Below are 22,326 nucleotides of genomic sequence, written 5' to 3'. Positions count from 1 at the left end.
CTGTGTAGTGGGAATGAAGGAGGGCAGTGCTTAAGAAAGAGAGTCAGAAAGGATGAAGCTTACAAAGTAATGCTTGTCTCCATCCAGCTGGTTGCATAATATTCAGGACCCAGTACACAGTGAAAATGTGGGTCCCCTTGTTCAAAAATTATTAAGACTCAAGGCGAAAGCAACTGAGTATTAAAAATAGTTTGAGGCACTTCTGAGTATAGGGCCCTGTGTGAATGCACAGGTCAAATGCCCAAAAAACTGACCTCACTTGTCTTCTACACTTCCCTTTAAAAGGTCAAAACAAAAAAATCTTGAGTGATAAATTTTATCAAGTTAGCTTGCATATCAATAAACAAACATTTGCCAAGAGCCTACTGCCCATGATACTATGAGAGAGTTATTCCATTTTACATATAAGAAAACATGTTCAGAGAAACAAGTCCATACACAAATTCTAAAAATCCATCATTTCCAAACCCAAATGTTTTAACTTGAGGTCAGGGGATGTTTTTGCTCTACATCACTGCTGATACCTGTCTTCTTACCTCTTGTTTCGGGTAATGATTTTTAGACTTGACGCCCTCCTCAAAGTTTTCTTCAACTGATGTGCAATTTCATTGAATGTTGGTAGCAAATCCATGGTAGAGTCTGAGCAGTATGCTTTTATGCCTAGATCAGAACTATTGTAATACATGAAAATATTATTGCTTTAGATGCTAAAAGAAGACTAAGAATAAAAATGGAAAAGGGCTCTCATATTAGAGCCACATAATATTTAATATTACCTAAACAGTCACAAGTATAAACTAAAAGTTGGCTGTGGTCACCCTGTCCAATTTCCTTCTCAATATTTCTGTAAATTCCTAAAGACTTAGATGCTCATGGTGACATTTTATCTCTGCGTTTGTCTCCCCACACCCACAATCTCCCAACCCCCCCATATCTCATCTACCATGGACGTTATTTTTTTTTAATTTATTTTATTGAAGTATAGTTGATTTACAATGTTGTGTTAATTCTGCTGTACAGCAAAGTGATTCATATATAGTTATACATACATACATATATATATATATATAAATATATATATATACATCCTTTTTCATATTCTTTTCCATTATGGTTTATCACAGGATTATATAGTTCCCTGTGCTATACAGTAGGACCTTGTCATTGATCCATTCTATACATAATCGTTTGCATCTGCTAGTTCCAAACTCCACAGACATTATTTTTCTATTTGAACTGTGCTGACCCAGTATTTAAACCCAGCTGCTTTACCTCCATCTACCTAAAACCAATCACAGAAGTACTGGCAAGTGTCACATTTTACTAAATATTTCAGTCTTACATTGCAGCAACACAAACAAGTTAAAGATGAGGGTTAGGCATCTGCTTTGTTAAAAGCTCTTTGGACACACTGCCACTGGGATCTCACGCTGCCGCCATTCTCCTCAGGCTAGAGTTTGCCTCCGTGTTCTCCTTCCCTCCTGACCATCTCACATTTTGTCTTTCTTCACATTGTCACAGAGAATGTTTGTTCTTTGACCTGTTCTGCTGCTGGCTTATCTTTGACTATCCAAAGACTCATTAAATCTCTGCTAAGTTAACCATGATCTCTGGTATGTGTGAAAAATTGTTGAGAGTAAATAGCTCTCATCACATGGGAACACACTTTTTTTAATCTATATGAGATGATGGATATTAACTAAACTTATTGTGGTAATAATTTCACAGTATATGTAGGTCAAGTCATTGTGCTGTACACCTGAAATTTATACAGTGGGGTATGTTGATTACATATCAATAAAACTGGAAAAAAAAAAATCTCTGCTAAACCGTCTCTCACTACCTGAACAGTACATAGATCACTGGCTTTGGTTTTACACTTAAGACCCTCTTCACTCTTCATCCCTGTCATTCCCTCCAAACCCTCATCAGCAGTTTCTCTAATTGGAAAGAAACAGCAGAGATTGGATTTTCTATTGATATGAATCTTGCCACTCACCACTATGCCAACCGGCCCTCTCCCCCATCCCAGCTGAAACTTCCTCAAAAAGCAGAAGTGGGGACTTCCCTGACAGCCCAGTGGTTAAGACTCCATGCTTCCACTGCAGGGGGCACAGTCGGGGAACTAAGATCCTGCATGCCACATGGCGCAGCCCAAAATAAATAAATAAATAAATAATTTTTTTTAAAAAAACAAAAGCAGAAGTGTCCAGAGACAGCTTGGGTTTTAAATAAAAATTTCATTTTACCACATTACACTGGGAACAAGTAAAATAAGCTCTTTTATCTGTTTCATAAAACTTGATTCCATTTAGGCTTATTTTAATCTCAATTTTTTTGTTTCTATAGAAACAAAGAAATCAAATCCTAGCATTCAGTGTTCACACAAGAGAATTTTCAGTTTATAAAATGGTCTCCCTCTATTGTTTCAGTGTCTTACAAATTCAAATGTGCTTTTGAAATCAAGTTATTTACCATAAAATTTATAATAAAAATACCTCCACTCTCCTCAAGAAAATCAACAATAAAGACAATTAACTATGTTTTATGTTCCTAAAATTATTAATGCCACCAAGTGACAAAGCACTGTAAGTCAACACTTGGCTTAGTCAACTTGGTTTTAATTTTCTTTAAGCTAGTAACTTCTTTAATAGTTACTTTCACCTACCTGATTTGTTATTTCTCACAGCCTCATAAAATGAAATGGAAATTACACTTATGTCCATCACAGTGGAAATCTTCTTAAGTCCAGGAAGATGTTTTGAGATGTGGTATTGCCAATGGAAGATTTCACACAAAGAAATGTGAAGTCCAACTTTAAGAACTGTTTTGAGTGTGCATTATGTATAATATGCTGTGTTAGGGGAGAGTGAAAAGTATCAAAATGATTTGAATTAGAATCCCAGTCTTGCCATTTATAAGGTAGATGATTTCAGGTAAGGTATTGACCCTCTATGTGTCTGAGACTAACCCAGACAGTCTCAGTCATCCTTATCTGCAAAATGATGGCAAAGTCTATTTTATAAAGTTATTGCATAGACTGAATGGGTTAGTGATAATAATAGCCACCATTTGTTGAGCATTTTATAAACATAGTCTCATACAACTGGCAGAACAACCCTGTGTAAGAGGTAATAATGTCCCCATTTTTCTTGCAAGAAAATGAAAATTCATCTTGTAATAACCTATCATCGAAAAGAACCTGAAAAAGAATACATATATGTTTATATATAACTGAATCACTTTGCTGTACACCTGGAGCTAACGTAACATTGTAAATCAACTATACTTCAATAAAAAATATTATTATATTAAAAAAATGAAAATTCAGAGGGGTTAAGAACTTGTTCAAGTATTAAATGATCCAGTTGGAATTCAAACCCAAGTCTCTGATCCTAAATCCCGTGCCCTTAACGTCTTTGTTCTATCTACAACAGCAAGGTGGAAGTTCATTTATGTTATTTCATTTTACCCCTTTTTTGAAAAGCAGTGGTTCTCAAAGTGTGGTCCCCATAGCAGCAGAGGCAGCAGCATCACCTGTGAACTTGTTAGAAATGGGAACTCTCAGGCCCCACCCCAGGTAGACTGAATCAGACACACAAGATGAGGTCCAGCAACCTGTCTTAACAACCCTCAGATGATTGTGATACAGGCTAATGTTGGAGAACCACTCCATAAAGATTATAGAAGAAGACATAATTGGGGAGTTGTTTAAAAATCAAGTCTCAATATAAGAACAGAAAGGCACGAGCGACCATAATACAAGTAAAATCTTGATAAGTATAATAAAAGAGATCAGCAAAGTGCAAAGAGGAAATAATTTGGAAGGAGGTGAGTTCTGAATGAACACCCTAGGAATTTGAGAAGGGCTTTGAAGATAGGGTAGGACTTCAATAAGCAAAATGAAGTTCAAGTTGGGGTGGGGAGCAAAGTCAAGAGTGTCACGGAGATATTTAACACTCTGTTTTGCTGGGATACAGGAAGACGGGGAGATATGAGGGTTAGCGGACTGAAGACATGGGCAGGAGCCAAGCAGAGACCTTGGGAGTCTATTCTGTGGGCCATCAGGGAGGTCTGAACCATGTTTCAAGAGAGGAAATAACATGGCGATAGCTGTGTTTGGAAAGAGAAATCTGAAGGCAGTGTGGAGGGTGGGATGGGGAGGGAAGAGAGGGGATGATGGCCGGGAGACCTGCTCAGAGCCTGAACTGACACCTTACACCATGTGCAGGTCTGAGAATTATCAGCACAGAAGGCATAGGGATGAAAGAGACCAAGGAATAATCCCTTCCTCCTCAATAACATGTTACTTTAAGAGTGATTTATTTATGATTATCTGAAACTCATACTTCTCAACGTCAAAATCTATAAAATTTAGAGAAATTTAAAGATGACAATAGAAATTAAACTTAGAAAATTGTTAATATTGAGGCAAATCATTTGAAAGTTGTGCTTGTGTGTGTGTGTATGCATGTATGAGAGAGAGATAGATGATAGATAGATGATAGATAGATAGATAGATGATAGATAGATAGATAGATAGACGATAGATAAAATCCAAATACATTAAGTCCCCTACATACGAACGAGTTCTGTTTCTGAGAGTGCATTCATTAAGTCCAATTTGTTCCTAAATCCAACAAAGTTAGCCTAGGTACCCAACTAACACAATTGGCTATATAGTACTGTACTGTAATGGGTTTATAATACTTTTCACACAAATAATACATTAAAAAACACAAAAAATAAAGAAAACATTTTTAACCTTACAGTACAATACCTTGAAAAGTACAGTAGTACACTACAACAGCTGGCATCCAGGGGCTGGCATCGAGTGAACAGGCAAGAAGAGTTACTGACTGGAGGAGAGAGAGGAGGTGGGAGATGGCAGAGCTGAAGGATCGTCAGCAATAGGAGACGGAGGACAAGCTGCAATTTCACTCACACCTGACGTTGATGGAACACAGTTTTGAATCTTTGAAAGTTCACAACTTGAAGGTTCGTATGTAGGGGACTTACTGTACAAGTGTCTTTCTTCTTTTTCATATCACTGAATATAATGGGCACTTTTTTATGTGTATAAAAATTATTCAAAAATACATATCTTAATGACCACATAACATTCTAGCTCATGGATAGTCTGCAGTTTACTTAGTGCTCTGATAGCCATCCTTCTACACCAAGTCCTGTTCACAATTCTAAATTTCTAGTCATCTCCATCAGTAGATTATTGCCAGTGAAACTAAGGGTCAAATGATATAATTATTTTAGGGATCCTATCTTGAGATTGGCCTCCAGGAATGTTGCACTATTTTATTCTTCAGTAAAGAGTAAAATACTTTTTACTCTTTTTTTTGGACAATATAATCCTGTTAGAACTTGCATTGCCTTTTTAACATGGCCTGATAGTGACTTGCGTGACATTTTCAGAATACAACTAATCCCCAAAAAGACCACTTTTCTGATACAGCCATTGTCCATCTATGAGTACGAACACATCCTGTCAGTAGCTATCAATAAATACCCCCAAATTATGAGAAACTGCAGAGTGAAGTGTCTCAGAGACCAAAAGAATATCCCATGAGAACCAGGAGACAACAAATAAATCTGGCTTCTGGACCTACAGCAGATTAATTTATTAATTCATTCATTTTAGTAATATACATGGTGATAAATTTGAAATAACATACATAAAGGGCTCCATTGATTATGAACAGAACATTGGGTGCAGACAGGATTTTCTTAATGCATGAGAGGTTAAGAATGATCGCTTTTGATGTTAATTGGAAGAATTCTCTGTGGGCTAGGTGCACTTTTGACAAATGAGTTCTCCGTTAATTTCAGGGCATGGTAAGTGAGTGGTACACTCTTTAAGAACCAGTTTTCCTCTCATTTATCAATACTGTGCCCTATAATGCTATACTTAACATTGCTTTTGCTTATGGTGACTTTCTTTAAAAATTAAATTCAGAGTGAGGTCAAGTATCTATAACCACTTTGTTTTTCATTGGTATTTAGTAGTTTACAAAAACAGAAAATGTATTATTATTTCTCTCTGGGTTGTCCTGAGAAACACCTAATAATCCACAGCTCAGCTCCCAGCAACACTTTCTCTGTGAAGTCTTCTCAGCCACTCCCAGGTTAAATTACTCGCGGATTTCCCTCTGCTTCCACAATTCTTTGCATCTGCCTCTATTATGTCACTGATTGTGTTGCACTGGAATCAACTGGCGGCATGTTGGTCTCCCCAACTGAACTGTGAGCCCCTGAAGCCAAAGGTCATGGTTTTATTCATCCCTAGCATGTAGCACAGTGCCTGTCGTCAATACTTTCTTGTTGAATAACAAGAAAATGATGATCAGGTAAGACAGCAGCAGTGGAGTACTGACGCTCTGAGCCCATTCGTCTTGGCAATGATCTAAGCAAAAAACATGATGAGGATGTGGACTGAGGTGACAATGGTGGGAAATAAGGAGTGTTAGGCTCTTTCATTTTACCAAAGTCAGTGGAGGTGTATTTTAAGAAAACGGAGGGAAGCAAGGAAAACAGGTTTGTAGAGACTACCAAATACCTTTTTGCTGATCACCTGTTGATCATCATTTTTGCACTGTCTTCCTTACCCATAGAGCTCGAATTTATTGAAGCAGCACTGTGTCCAGGTGTTTTAAGCTACCTTTCTCTGCTTGCCTTGTAGATCAAGTGGTCATGCAACACTGCTCTGGCCAGTAGACATAAGCAGAAACTGTTGGGTGCTGCTTTCAGGAGAGCTCCCCTCAGCTGGCAGATGCCCTTCGATTCTGTGACCTTCCCCCTTCTTCCTGCCTAGAATGCAGAAGTAATGGCTGAAGTTCTAGCACCTATCTTGGGAACATGAGAGCAAGGATCATAGCATGCTACACAGACCCTTGCATCGGTCTGTCTTAGAAGTCTGACAGACATTGTGAGATAAAATTGACAGAGCTTACAGCTAAACTGGGGGATTTCCTAGGATCTGGAGGTCAAATGAGAGTCTAGAGACAAAGATAATGCTGAAGTTTTGAGTTTTGAACATCAGGAGAAGTTTATTTTCATGTGCAAACAAAATTACTGAAACCATAAGGAAGGGAAAGGATAGCTGGTTCACAGAGAAAATTGATTCATTTTGATTTAATAAACTGAGTTTGAAGAAACCCCAGTGAAGATAGCAAGCATAACAGAAAAATGATGGTGGTCCTGCCCTTAGCGGGTAAGGGATAACTGGAGTAGCAAGAATGGATGGGTTTACCTAGAGATAGTACCTGGGGCAAAGAGAGGACGATAAAGAACAGGATACTGAGCAGTTGCTTTAAGGCTACAGAAAAGGAGTCATCAGAATTGGGAAGAAAACAAGAACAGTGCAGCAGAAGGCAAGTGAGGAGATTTCCAAGAAAATAGTCAGTGATGCAAAGTGGCAAAAACGGATCATTCACAAATTGTCACTGGACATGGCCCTTGGAAAGCAGAGTGTCTATGAAGAATGGAGCTTAGGTTCTTGGGGGTGGAGAGAGCTAGGGATTCAAAATCCATGAAGGGGAAGTGTTGTCCATGAGAATATTTTTTCAAGAATTTTGACTATGAAGGGAGAAAGAGAAAATACTATGTGACCAATACCTTAATGTGATAGCAAGCTAGCCATTTCCCCAGAGTAGATTAAAAACACAATTTCTTCATTGGATAAAGAATATGACACGTTAATATTTAATCAAGTCTAAAATGTACTAATTTCCTACATTTAATATGTATAAGGAATTGCAAGTAAAGAAGCTACCAGTCATATTTTGTGCTTTTGGCTGTGAATATTGGTTTTTAAGACAACAATCATACTATGGAATTCCTAATATAAAAATAACCTTTAGAAACAATAAGGACTATTTTGGAATTAAGAGATTGTGGGTTTAAAGCTTTAATTCCGCAATGAATTTTTTTTTTTTTGACCTTTGCATACATTTACACTTTTTCACCTACCTCTCTTTACTGGTGAAAATTAGATGCTAAATTTGCCAAGATCAGCATTGCCTCCTACTCGGCATTAGTCCAGCAAGTTTTCCACTTCCTTCCCTAGGTGGTTACATTCAGCCTAACCTATATTTTGGGTCTGCCCCAGACTCAAACTGGCATCCCCTCCTGTGCCCACTCATCCAGAAAAATTCCACAGGTTATGTAAATGTATAGGAGAAGCGTTCAGAGTGTTCTCAAGGGTCTATCCAGATTTTCACATGCCTGTATTTGGATTGGCTCCTGGAATTATGAGCATTTAAATCACCATCATCATCACTTCACACATTTATTAATAGCCACCAATTTTTCTAGCATTAACTATGTGCCAAATATTTCACATACATTATTTAATTTACTTCTCCCCCCAACACTATCCCCATTTCACAGATGAGAAAAATCAAGATTCTTAGTGACTGGCACAGATCAAGAGCTAGAGAGCAGAAAGGTAGGGATTTGAACTCAGATGTGTTTGATCATAAAGTTCAAACTTCCAGGAACTGTGATACACTACCTTTCCTAATATCATGGACACTACAATTTGAAGAAGTACTTTTAAAATACTTTACTCCTCATAATGACCCAGTTAAAATGGGTTGATGATTTTTTATTATTCTTATTAATTTTACCCATAGGAAACTGAGCCTCAGAAATGGACTCTTCTTACTCAGCTAGTAAAAATAGATCACATCAGCATTCAAACCCAGATATCCTACTCTAAACTCCAATGTCCTTCTTCTTTGAATTACTTTACACTGGAACATAAAGCATGTTCATAAAATGTAGTCTCTGCTATAGTGACAGGATACCTGTTTTACAACCATTTTGATTTTTTTTTTTTTTTTTTTTTGCTTTTAGTTAATCAATCAAAACAGAAAGTTCTCCTATGGTTTCTAAAATCCAGTAATCCCCATTAGAGATGGATCAACCAGATCGTTTGGAACAAGGCTCTGGGGTCAATCATTTTTAGAACCAAAAGCAGAGCAAACCATTTTTAGTTTACTATTTTGAGGTTCTGAAATGTTCAGTTGTGTTTGTTCCCTTTGGTCTGCAGCCAGGAACAGAGGCATAAGGGCTCAAATACCAAATGAAAGGGTGTTCTCACAGTATTTCTGGCCAGGGCCAGTGTAGAAATATCGGAAAGCTCACAAGCAAAGCTGCTCTTCTGAGATTTTCGTACCAAACCTGCAAAATCAAGATGCTTGTAAAAAAAATTTTTAAGTAGTTTTCTGGAGCAAACTCTTAATGCGAACTCTGCCCAACCTGACTGTGAACTTGACACACTCATCCATCCCAAGAACATGTATCCATGTAAATGTATACTCTCAAGTAGAAGTATTATGCTTGAATGAGTACTTGATTCTTTCATAAATACACCTCAACCAGAGATACACTTTGCCACTTTTGCTTTCTATTCCCAAGTGGACATATTAGAAGCCAAATATTCCACTTAGGTTAAGAGTACCTACCAGGCGAATGATGTTGCCAAAAAACCTACATAATTATATTCGGTTTCCCAAATGCTCTTAAATTGTTGGCTTAAGGGGAAAAGTGCTCTCCTTCAACAGCAATTTTATTTATTTTTTAGTGCACCTATATAAAATTTCTACCAAGTTTATTTTTTGACTATTGGATTAATTTAGCTCTAATCATAACTTGAAATTCTAATTTTATCTCATCCCACTGGTTTCAAGGGTAAGATATAATCTCTGAAAATATAACTGTCTTTCCTTTATTTAACAATCATGGCCTTGTGAATTTCTACTTAGTTTAACTTTTACTTTTGTTTAGTTATTAATTTTATTTCTAAATTGATTGCTTAATTCTTTCTAAATCATTTGAACTCATAAACTCAGGTAGTTCAAGTAAAAAGTATGGTAGTTAAATAGAATCACTTCTAATAGGAAAGTTTATTTAAACTAGTAGTTCAGTAAAAGAGCAGATACCCTTTAGGATAATCAGAAAGACTGGGTCTTAGACCAAAGCACTCAGTAAATTCCCTGAGGGAGGTTATAGAGCTTTAGAACATAAGTTAGAGATCTTCGTAGTGATCCCCAAATCATATTCGGTTGAACATCAATTAATACCACTTGAAAGGGAATTTGGTGGTTAAATAACTTTGAGAAACACTGCGTTCAACACAGTCAGCCAGTTCATTTACTTCGGGTCCTCTCAGAATCTTTCATGTGCTAACGGTCCCACTAAGAGTCTGGAAGGGAGCATAACGGGCACTGCCAAATGTGACTGATAGGTGCAGAGTTTTCCCATAGTGCTTCCCATGGGACTACCGCTCCTTAGAATCCACTTTGGGGAGCTCTGAACCAGAACTGCCAAGACCCACTGGAAAACAAAAAAGTGAACCTCTTCTAAGCATGGTGTTGGTGGGGTCTTAAATATATCATTGTATTTCATCTTCACAACAACCCTATACAATGGATAGGGAATCCTATTGTTTTTTACAAATGAGAATGGTGAAGTTCAATAGTTCAATGGATTTATCAGTTATTATTGACCCCACCTGCTTTCAAACAGTACAGGGACCAGTCTATGACCTATCAAACCAGGATTTCAGCAGTGTGGTCCCCATGGATGTGTGTATATAAAGCTGGACAAATAGTTTTGTTGTACGGCTATGGTTGAGAACCGCTGGAATCAGCCATTTCCCTATGGCCACGTGAACTCTATCTTCTGACTCCCAAGTCCAGTGCTCTTCCTCCTATAACATGCCACCCATGAATGATCTTCTGCTTCTGCGTGTCTCCAGGTAAAAATCTGGAAATTGTCAGAAGGTACACACTGGCTGATTGGTGCCCTTTCCCCGTCACGGTTAAAGGTAGAACAGTAACTTCTAAGATAGCCGGGGAAACAACATGATTCTTTAGAATTAGAAATCAATACATTAAATTACACACTGACTTCTTGTGAAACCACCTAGAGACATATCTTATAAACACTGTATAAGGTATTGTCAAATATGAATGTTTGCCTTTCCATTTTCAAATGGAGGTATTGTCCCATTTATCCTGAATATTGTATATGGATTTTGAATGTTTGGTGGCTACTCCTTAAAAATCTAAATTAAACTATCTTCTCAAATATAAAATAAGCCTTTTTCTTTGACCTCTCTAAAATCCATGAGAACTTTCCCTTTTCACATACAATAGTGAGGTTTCCAAATCTGCTTGCCTGCTCTTTCATTCTGATTGTGAATGTTCTGGTTCAACTCCCATTTCTGCAATAAAACTACTTGTTAAAAAAAATGGTCAGCAATTATTAACCTGTTTGATGCTGCTTCTTCTGGTGACAGATAACGATTGGACAGATTCCCAATTTAAATACCCAATTTGTCAAATTAAAGTGCCTCAAACTTTAATTGATGTGAGCTGGGAAGAGTGTTTTTATATTGTTTTTTCTCTAAAGTAGTTGCTGTATCCTGTAGACATTTTTCATTTTCCATTAATCTTCTTGGGCCCTTTATGCTTTGTTTGTGCCTCTGTTAATAAGGAAAGTGTAGCAGGTCTTAACCAGGTGGAATGCCCCTCACTTAGACTACTCAACAGATCAGTGCACTTCTCAGTTATTCCTTGAGTTTTGGAACAGAACAAGCACTCACAAACCTTGGGAAAATGTATTCCTTCACTCTAAAATGAGCTAAGAAAATTGCTTAGCAAAAAAAAAAATGGGAGAATTCAAAGAGAAATTGCCTTGTCCCATTGTACTTACAGGTCAAATGCCTATTTTAGGATACATTGTGCATATTTTAGTAATCCATAATATTCACTCTGCTGAGCCTAATGGCTCTTTGAAAAGCCATTAAGCTGTACTAAGTAAATACCTTTTTTTGGTATGTGTGCTAATTTCGAAAACACATTGTTTTATTTATAATGCACTCTTTTCATATCAGAACCTACTGCTATTTGGATTGAGCAGTTTGTCTAGGGAAGGGAAATGAAGCTTTGTGAATGAGAGTTTATGCTATGTTGAGACAAGTTCTGGTTAAGAGCATTTGGACATTGGGAAAATAAATGCTTTGGGGGTTACTCATATCATATAAGAGTTGCAAGCAATTCTTGACAAGACGGCACTAAGGATATCGTTGAGAGTTAAGAAAAGAACCCTTTATGGCATTACATATTAAATGCCTCATAAATTGGGGGGACACTTTGTACAAGTGGGGCTGCCAAAAACTGAGGGTACCACTTTAAGTAGTTTCTAAATAATCAAATTAGAATAACTTTTTTTAACTTAAAAATTATTTGTCAAATCTACTCATTCTATCAATGAGGAACAAGGAGTCCAGGCATCTAGTATGACATGCCCACAGTCCCAAAGCTACAAAGGAAGAGAGCTAAAGCTGATCCACGTCTTAACCATCTCCATGATTCCTCCATGACAAACCTTCTCCACACACCAGAAGAAGCTGTACATGCAGCTCACATCAATAAAATATTACTGATGTATTCAAAAACCCACAGTCATGGCCCATTTCTTAAGGAACCCACAATCTAGTAGTCATATTTTTTGTATCCTATTTCATTGAATGCCTAAGATTGAACACTAAATGGCATTTATATCTCTGTGTTGGGATGGTAGCACCATCTCGGGTACCAAAGCTTCAGACCTGGGAGTCATCCTGGACTCTGCCCTCCTCCTCATGCCGTCCTCACGCACACCCTCCCATGCGGCCAAACCCCAACACCTCCCACTGCTCTGCCTCCCCCTGCCCTGACCTGGCTCAAGCCCTTTCAGCCTGTCCCTGGACCACAGACCCCAGCACATTTCCTGATGGGCTTTCACACCCTAATTTCTACTCTCCACACATGTTTGGGCAGACGTATTTCAGTTCTGCCCAAGCCTTTATATGGTCTACTGCATAAAGCTGAAGCTACTTGACCTGAAAAATAAAGCTTTCACAATCTGGCCTCTGTTTGTCTCTGTGATAGCGTCATTCTCCTTACCCCTAGCTTCTAGCTTTGGGTACCTTAGCTGGTTATTTCCTTCCACACCCTCCTTATTTCATGTGCATTATTCTCTCTATGCTTTTGATTTTCCTGACCCTCTGCCTGGAATGTCCTTCACTCACTCCAATCTCACCCACCTGGTCCACCTAGGTAACTCCAGATCATGCTCTGAGACTTCAGGGCCATACCTCCACCTTCCCTAATAGTCCTGCCCTGTCACCTTCCACCCACACTCACCAGTTAGGTCCCCCATCAGTGCTCCTAGAGGAGCACGGCTTCACCCCTGCATTTACTACATACAATTCTCTGTATGTGATCTTCACCCTGGACTCTAGCTCTTTGAATTAGGAATCATGTCTTATTTATATTTATCTTCTAAATGGGACCAGACATCTAACCGGTGTTCAGTGTTTGTTGAATAAATGGAGAATAAAGCATTCTTACCCCCGATGATTCCCTTTCCAAAAATTGGACTGTAGTGTGGATTCTCATCCTAACATAAGTAAAAGAACACAAACTTTCAATTTCGCTTTTCTTAGGAATTGCAAGCATGTAAATTTTTACTTAATTGACAAATAATACCAAAGGGTATTAAACATCTTAAGGGGGAAGCTCTTTTCATAATACTGTCATGACCTCTAGTTATAAGTAAGCCATCCTCTTCTAATTGGAAAGATGATCAGAATCAAGGATGGAGGTGGTGGAAAGCAACCATCATATCCTACTTGCTAGGAGATTACTCTCAGCTTTGCAGGTGAAGAAAACTAGTCATGTGGAGGTCAAATAATTTGCACACCTGCAAGTGTGTAGCAGAGCTCAGATCCATCTAAATGTGAAGCCACGTGTCTCCCACTGCATCAGGCTGCCTCAAGAAAGAACATCATCATATTGAATTTAGAGATTCTACAACCATCCAACAATCCATGGTGAAACTTAAAAATATTTACTATGTGTAAGATTCACAACTCTTCTTATAGAGTATTATATTGAAGGGAGTTTCATTATTTCAAATAGCTTGTGCTTGATTTCTTTAGAGAAAAGAAACAAATAGTCAAAATAAAGATATAAAAATCCTTGGCTCTGAGCATTGCTCACCCTCTAAAGGCTATGGACCATGACCTCTGGCTCAGAGAAAGCCCCAGATGAATTCAGTTTCCCTTTCTCCCTCATCCAGCAGAGCACAGCTTTGCAATCTTCCTTCCATTAACTACCCATTGTTTCTTTTGCTAACCCCATCTCATTTTAATATATCATTTTTTATGAAAGGTAATATTATATGGTAGAAAACTGTAAAAAAAAAATGGATAGAGTTGGTATAAAGAAAATACATTATTTCAATAGTTTTATTATTTTTTTGTCCATTACACATTCACAGGTTTTGTTGTTTATATAGATATGTTTTATAGATGGCTCCATTCAAAGCAAATTACTTTTAACACTTTGATTATTGAGGAATTTAAATTAACATGATTTTTTCTAAAGGAACAACTCTTTTCTAAAAAATATACCTGGATTGTTGTTAATATTCTTATCCTTTTTATTTAAAAAATCCATTGGAAGCTCTCATAAAGGATCATATATAAAATTACCTTAAAGTTTGAATGAATATCATTAGTCCATTAATTTAGTTTCTGAAAGTCCAACAATCAGTATCTGTTAGAACACATATTTTTCTCAACAATTTCTTTCATTTGGCACTGAATCTAGTGTCTAGAACAGGGCTGGCATCTCACATGAGCTTTAGAAATATGTGTTCAATGAAAAAATGCTTTCTAGGAGTCTGAGCTCCATCATCTGTGGCTATTTCTCCTGTGTTTGCACATTTATTCTATCAGTCTATCAGTTAGACTCTAAATAAATTAAACAAAAGAAAGGAGGAAAAATATTGGAAGAATTAAAGGGCTCATAGGAGCCAGAAGTTGGTCATTTAGGACATAAAAGGACAAAAGATGGGACCCAGATTACTGCAGGGCACTGGGTAGCAGTAATTAATAAACAGCCTCTTCAAGGTGCTGTCCACAGGAAGAATCTGTTCTAAGCAGATTCCCATTTTTGTGTCTTGCCACTCAAAATTCAGCCTCACAGCAGAGCTAGCCCAGGTGGCCCAGCTGGGGCTGTTCCCCATGCCTGGGAGTGGAAGGGAGACTGGAAATAGACTTAGAAAGGCCCCACCCCAACACCATGGACACCATGGACTGAGAAGAAGCTCTGCAAAGGAAAATTCTGGTGTCCCTCCTGAATGCAGACACGGATGACACACAAAATCAAAAAGTATCTACCAAGTCGCTGACAGCACAGCAGAGGCACTCTGATTCTATCTTCTAATAAGGTGAAGAAGTTCTTGCCTGTTAACTTTTAGATCCATATTTTATTTTTTATATAAAATAGCAGGCAGGTCTGTACAAGTTTTTCTGATTGTATGCTTCCTCTCCCATTCTTCTGCCCAATTCCCATGTCTACTCAGTCAAAAGTAATAGAGAACTGAATAATAAATTAAATATAAAGAATGAGTCAATTACAATGGAGGCTAAAGAAGTTGATTTGGATGAGCAAAACTTTAAAATTGTTATACCACAAACATAAGATATAAAGTATCCAATCATACTAACACTAATTAACAATTAATATTGTTTATTAGAACATTTTTTGTAATGTGTTGGTCTCCATACAGTGAAGCTAAGTGACAAATCTTATATTAAGGTAAACATTAAAATGGTCAAATTGTTTGAAGAGTCCATAAAACAAGATTTAGGGCAAACTGAGGAAAACACTACAGTGTGTGGGATACAGGAAGAAAGCAGCTGGTTCTCTTTCATGGTCCAAAATTTTGCTCATACTAATTCCTCTAACAAATTCTTGTTTTCTCTTCCAACAGCCAGCTCAAATACTATCTACTTTTAAAATACTCCACTTAAGACAGTCTTGAATTCAGCTAGCCAAGTCTTCTGTCTTCTCCTTTATATATAGTATTTTGTACACGCAAATATTATGCATTTTTTCATTAACTTTTTATCCTAATCTATAATAGTAACTGCTTATATTTATTATTTACCATGTTCCAGACACATGTATTTTATACTTCCAAGAATTGTTATAAGTATAAATATTATGTTTTTATAAATTGTATTTGTAAATATCAGAAGTATTATATTATTTTACAGTATTATAAGTATTATTTTATCACCCCCAGAATCATTTGGGGTAGGTTTTCTGGTTGTCTGTATTTAATAGATTAGAGATTGGACCTCAGGGCTCAAATAAATGTTTGCTGCATTGCTTGGAGCTTCAAGGAGTCAGCAGAGACTCTGAGGGTCTATAAGTGGAGAAAAAAGTAGACTTAGCCAAGGATGGTGTTGGTTGGGGTGGGGAAGAAAACAGAAGGACTATAACAGGGAAGCTTAAGGTTTATGCTTAAAGATAATGACTCATCTTGATAGTTATCAAACAGCAAAGTGACCAGGAACTTTTCAGTTTTTCTGAAGACTTCAAAAAGTAGTTATATATATTTGCATATGTGTTCATATATATGTATATGCATATATTCATGTATATGAATATTTGTATATATACATATATATGAATATATGCAAATACATGTATATGAATACATATGAAATGCACATATGAATATATACATATACATATATGAATATATGCAAATACATGCATCTTCTTTTTGAATATATATATATATATATATATATGTATATATATATTCATTCATTCATCAAGGTGGGTCTTTGACCTCAGCTGTTCACAACCTACTGGTGTGTTTTGACTCCATTCCCCTCCTGATTATCCATCAGTGGGAGCACAATCCTGACGTAGAAAACATGAATATAGACACCTGCTTCAGAAGAACATTTTCCCAGGGATTGATTTTACTTCCATAACTCCCAAACCTGTGGCCAGCCCTACCCTGCTTCTGGGATGTCTTGAAATCTCAAAGTTCCTTTTCCTTTTGGCAGGAAGATATGATGAAATATTCTTTGATCTGATTCTGAGTCTACAGTGTATTACCAAGTTTTCAGCAAAAATATTATTTTAACAGAAGCGGCAAAATATTCAGCAAAATATCTACCAGCCATTTGCCATATTCTGTGTGGAGAAACCATAAGTGGACAGTAAGTGCCTTAGGGGCAGGACTCAAGAATCACAGTTTTTGTTTTCTTTATGAGCCCAGTACAGAGACATGTGATATTTTGAGGAGCCAATCTGATAAAGCAATTGAGCTACAACATTTTGATGGAATCTAAAAATCAAATAATTAATTGTTTAACTTTTTATTAAAATGATTAACTCAGTGTGACACAGTGGAGTTCAACTCCATCAGGATGCATGCTCCTGGCAAATAATAATATAACCAGTAATCACAGATTTATACTTAGTCTCCTTAGAAAGGGCCATCAATCTTTAGAAGAAATTTGCTTTTTTATTCTGATACTTTGCTAATATTGTGAAAGACAAGCATCTCAGATTCCTGGTTTTATCCTAAAGTTAAAATGGCCCCACTGCTTATTTTCAATTAAGCAATAAAGTGACTGATTTGTAATGAAACTTATTCTGTTTCCCATTTGAAACTTATACCCATGATACTCAAGACATGACCAGGTATTGGAAAGGGATGAAAATTAGGGCATATCATAATCTCCAATGAGAAAGGAGGATCCTTGAAAAGTATATGTCATATATATCATAATTAGAGATGTTACAAAATAGAAAACATTTGGTACTAATACAAACTACAAAAATAAATCTTGACTGTATCTTTTTGATTATGTAGAGGAGAGAGCTTGAGATCTTTATGTTGCTCAAAAGGAAGTTGGTTTCAAAACCAGTGGAGAAATCCTGATATAGAAGATGGACATCTTTGCTTTCCGTAGACTTCATAATTATGTAGCCTTCCTTAATTTAGTTTGTAATCAAGTGACATACCCACACAGAGGTTAGATTCTAAAGGTAAAACTGAATTTACCCTTGAAAATCTCTTAAACCACCAATAGCAGAAAGGATATTTGGCCCAATTACAATCACTTATCTCACACTTTCTGATGACACTTAAATCCTCAATTAAATTTTTAAATCGTTTTTCAGCTGTATGAATATAAATCCCCCTAGTAATGAAGGTGGTGGAGGAGATAACTAATTACTCTATAGAGATATTGTCCTTCTTAATAGATTTTATTAAATCATTATATTCTTCCAATGTAAACTCATTTTCAAATACATATACATGAAATCCAATCAATATGGAAAGTAATAAGAAACCGAAAACAGTACAAAATCAAGATAAGCGTTAAGCACAGACCAAGGGTCAGGCAATCAGAAGAGGTCAGGGATGTCCATGGTGTATATTACTTGGTGATGTTTTTTTAACTAGGGATTTTACATTTTGCCTGTGCCAGCCATATATCAGTGTCACACAGTACGTGCTCAGTAAATGCTTGTCAGATGAAGATTTGATGGATCAGAGATTTGTTCAAGATTTTTGACTTGACTACAAGTTTAATGCAATAGTCCATTCACAATTGAGCTTCTATTGTCAAGAATTTCCATGATACTTTGTCCAATACTAAAATATTGGTAACTTACCAATATTAAAAGTTAAGTATCTCACATTGGACCACCAGAGTCTTATCCACCCCATGTATTATTAATCGGCAAGAGCTCTCTCAGATCTCCGTCTCAACAATAAGACCCAGCTCCACCCAACAGTCAGCAAGCTCCAGTGCTGGACACCCATGCCAAACAACTAGCAAGACAGGAACATAATCCGACCCATTAGCAGAGAGGCTGTCTAAAGTCATACTGAGTTCACAGACCCCCAAAACCCACCACTGGATGTGGCCCTGCCCACCAGAAGGACAAGATCCAGCCCCACCCACCACAACACAGGCACCGGTTTCCCCCCAACCAGGAAGTCTACACAAGCCACTGAACCAACCTCACCCACAAGAGGCAGACACCAAAAGCAATGGGAACTACGAACCTGCAGGCTGTGAAAAGGAGACCCCAAATACAGTAAGTTTAAAAAAATGAGAAGACAGAGAAATATTCAGAAGATGAAGGAACAAGGTAAAAACCCACCAGACCAAACAAATGAAGAGGAAATATGCAGTCTACCTGAAAAAGAATTCAGAGTAATGATAGTAAAGATGATCCAAAATCTGAGAAATAGAATGGAGAAAACACAACAAACATTTAACAAGGATGTAGAAAAACTAAAGAGCAAACAAAAAATGATTAACAACACATAAGTGAAATTAAAAATACTCTAGAAAGAATCAATAGCAGAATAACTGAGGCAGAAGAACAGTAAGTGACCTGGAAGATAGAATAGTGGAAATAATTGCCATAGAGCAGAATAAAGAAAAAACAATGAAAAGAATTGAGGACAGTCTCAGCGACCTCTGGGACAACATTAAACACACCAACATTTGAATTATAGGGGTCGCAGAAGAAGAAGACAAAAAAAAAAAGGGTCTGAGAATATATTTGAAGAGATTATAGTAAAAAACTTCCCTAACATGGGAAAGAAAACAGTCAATCAAGTCCAGGAAGCACAGAGAGTCCCATACAGGATAAACCCAAGGAGAAAAATGCCAAGACACATATTAATCAAATTATCAAAAAAATAAATAAAGAAAAAGTATTAAAAGCAGCAAGGGAAAAGCAACCAATAACATACAAGGGAATCCCCATAAGGTTAACAGCTGATCTTTCAGCAGAAACTCTGCAACCCAGAAGGGAGTGACAGGACACATTTAAAGTGATGAAAGGGAAAAACCTACAACCAAAATTACTGTACCCCACAAGGTCCTCATTCAGATTCAAGGGAAAAATGAAAACCTTTAGAGACAAGCAAAAGTTAAGAGAATTCAGCACCAGCAAACCAGGTTTACAACAAATGCTAAAGGGACTTCTCTAGGCAGGAAACACAAGCAAAAGAAAAGACCTACAAAAACAAACCCAAAACAATTAAGAAAATGGTAATTGGAACATACATATCGATAATTACCTTAAATGTAAATGGATTAAATGCTCCAACCAAAAGACACAGACTGGTTGAATGGATACAAAAGCAAGACCCATATATATGCTGTCTAGAGGAGACCCACTTCAGACCTAGGGACACATACAGACTGAAAGTGGGGGGATGGCAAAATATATTACATGCAAAGAAAGCTGGAGTAGCAATACTCATATCTGACAAAATAGACTTTAAAATAAAGACTATTACCAAAGAAAAAGAAGGATACAAGATAATGATCAAGGGATCAATCCAAGAAGAAGATATAAAAATTATAAATATTTATGCACCCAACATAGGAACACCTCAATATATAAAACAAATGCTAACAGCCATAAAATGGGAAATCAACAGTAACACAATAACACTAGGGGACTTTAACACCTCACTTTCACCAATGGACAGATCATCCAAAATGAAGATAAATAAGGAAACACAAGTTTTAAATGATACATTAGACCAAATGGACTTAACTGATATTTATAGGACATTCTACCGAAAAACAACAGAATACACTTTCTTCTCAAGTGCACATGGAACATTCTCCAGGATGGATCATATCTTGGGTCACAAATCAAGCCTTGGTAAATTTAAGAAAATTGAAATCATATTAAGTATCTTTTCCGACCACAACGCTATGAGACTAGATATCAACTACAGGAAAAAAAAAAGGAAAAAATACAAACACATGGAAGCTACACAATATGCTACTAAATAACCAGGGGAGCACTGAAGAAATCAAAGAAGAAATCAAAAAATACCTAGAAACAAATGACAATGAAAACATGGCGACCCAAAACCTATGGGATGCAGCAAAAACAGTTCTAAGAGGGAAGTTTATGGCAATACAATCCTACGTCAAGAAACAAGAAAAATCTCAAATAAACAACCCAACCTTACACCTAAAGCAATTAGAGAAAGAAGAACAAAAATACCCCAAAGTTAGCAGAAGGAAAGAAATCATAAAAGTCAGATCAGAAAGAAATGAGAAAGAAATGAAGTAAACAATACCAAAGATCAATAAAACTAAAAGCTGGTTCTTTGAGAAGATAAACAAAATTGATAAACCATTAGCCAGACTCATCAAGAAAAGAAGGGAGAAGAATCAAATCATCAGATATAGAAATGAAAAAGGAGAATTAACAACACACACTGCAGAAATACAAAGGATCATGAGAGGCTACTACAAGCAACTTTATGCCAATAAAATGGACAACCTGGAAGAAATGGACAAATTCTTAGAAAAGTACAACCTGCCAAGACTGAACCAGGAAGAAATAGAAAATATGACCAGACCAATCACAAGCATTGAAATTGAAACTGTGATTAAAAATCTTCTAACAAACAAAAGCCCAGGACCAGATGGCTTCACAGGCAAATTCTATCAAACATTTAGAGAACAGCTAACACCTATCCTTCTCAAACTCTTCCAAAATATAGCAGACGGAGGAACACTCCCCAACTCATTCTACGAGGCCACCATCACTCTGATACCAAAACCAGACAAAGATGTCACAAAAAAAGAAAACTACCAGCCAATATCACTGATGAACATAGATACAAAAATCCTCAACAAAATACTAGCAAACAGAATCCAACAGCACATTAAAAGGATCATACACCATGATCAAGTGGGGTTTATCCCAGGAATGCAAGGATTCTTCAATATACACAAATCCATCAATGAGATACACATATTAACAAATTGAATAATAAAAACCATATGATAATTGCAATAGATGCAGAAAAAGCTTTTGACATAATTCAACACCCATTTATGATAAAACTCTCCAGGAAGTGTGCATAGAGGGAAGCTACCTCAACATAATAAAGGCCATATGTGACAAACCCACAGCCAACATCATTCTCAATGGTGAAAAACTGAAACATTTCCTCTAAGATCAGGAACAAGACAAGGTTGCCCACTCTCACTGCTATTATTCAACATAGTTTTGGAAGTTTTAGCCCTGACAATCAGAGAAGAAAAAGAAATAAAAGGAAAGCAAATAGGAAAAGATGAAGTAAAATTGTCACTCTTTGCAGTTGACATGATACTATACATAGAGAATCCTAAAGATGCTACCAGAGAACTACTAGAACTAATCAATGAATTTGGTAAAGTAGCAGGATACAAAATTAATACACAGAAATCTCTTGCATTCCTATACACTAATGATGAAAAATCTGAAAGAGAAATTAAGGAAACCCTCCCATTTACCACTGCAACAAAAAGAATAAAATACCTAGGAATAAACCTACCTAAGGAGACAAAAAACCTGTATGCAGAAAATTATAAGACACTGATGAAAGAAATTAAAGATG

The 22,326-nt window shown here is 36.8% G+C and overlaps 1 long non-coding RNA gene across 1 annotated transcript in view; it reads right to left on the bottom strand.

The window, feature by feature from the left end:
* Positions 1-22,326, bottom strand: part of LOC309654481 — a 495,103-nt gene that overhangs the window by 457,930 nt on the left and 14,847 nt on the right. The gene's annotated exons all lie outside the window — the stretch shown is intronic.

Source organism: Balaenoptera physalus (assembly GCF_965194825.1).
Source record: "Balaenoptera physalus genome assembly, chromosome: 2".
Taxonomy (NCBI): Eukaryota; Metazoa; Chordata; class Mammalia; order Artiodactyla; family Balaenopteridae; genus Balaenoptera; species Balaenoptera physalus.
This window is presented reverse-complemented; position numbering and strand designations above follow the sequence as displayed.